The sequence below is a fragment of the Etheostoma spectabile genome, chromosome 24, assembly GCF_008692095.1.
Source record: "Etheostoma spectabile isolate EspeVRDwgs_2016 chromosome 24, UIUC_Espe_1.0, whole genome shotgun sequence".
NCBI lineage: Eukaryota > Metazoa > Chordata > Actinopteri > Perciformes > Percidae > Etheostoma > Etheostoma spectabile.
This window is the reverse complement of record NC_045756.1, coordinates 15,914,345-15,915,150: the sequence shown is the minus strand read 5'-3', so window position 1 is coordinate 15,915,150 and position 806 is coordinate 15,914,345.

The following is an 806-nucleotide window of genomic DNA, read 5'->3' as shown; positions in this document are numbered from 1 at the left end:
CTATGACCCCCCCAGACCTCTCAGGTCATCTGGGGAAAGGTCTGCTTTCTGTCCCCAGACTCAGAACTAAACAGGGGGAAGCAGCGATCAGTTTTTATGCTCCTCATATCTGGAACAAACTTCCAGAAAACTACTCTCAGTTCTTTTTGATGTTGCCTTTCTTTAAATGGTTGTTTATTTCTTTATTGTTTAATTTGTTATACTGCATTGTAACTTTTATTCATATACTTTTTATTAGGGATGATCCGAGCACCTGGCTGAAACGAGTATCCGGTACGGATAAAGCACTTTTGCCGAGTACAAGTAGTAACCGTACAGAAGATTCAGTACTTCAATATGCGTTCTCGATTGATTACACTCTCCACTACCGCGCGCATTCTGTGGTATCACAGCGCCCCGCCCCCCCCCCCCCAAACACGCTCGGGCTCATTACAAACAACAGAACACGGAGGAATGCCTCCCTCCCTCGGCCTGCTCCCTCTCTTTCTCTCTCTCCGCTCCGTCAGTCAATCGGGTCTGCGGTCTGTTCCGTTACGTTTGTGTTTCTCTCTGCTCTTTTCTTTTTCTTTCTTTCTTCTCTTCCGCTTCAGGTTTGTTTTTAACTTCGGTTTGTAGTACTTACATAGTAACCAGTAGATTTCTGGTGAAGGTGGGGTTTCAGACATGCTGCTTGGTTTAAATGAAACTCTTGTTGTGTCTCTGCTGTCGGATATTTTTTTTTTTTAACTGTCAGCTAACTGTTGCATGTTGCATGCTTAAAATAACATACTGGTTAAAGCCCCGCCCATTTCAAGACAACCCGACCC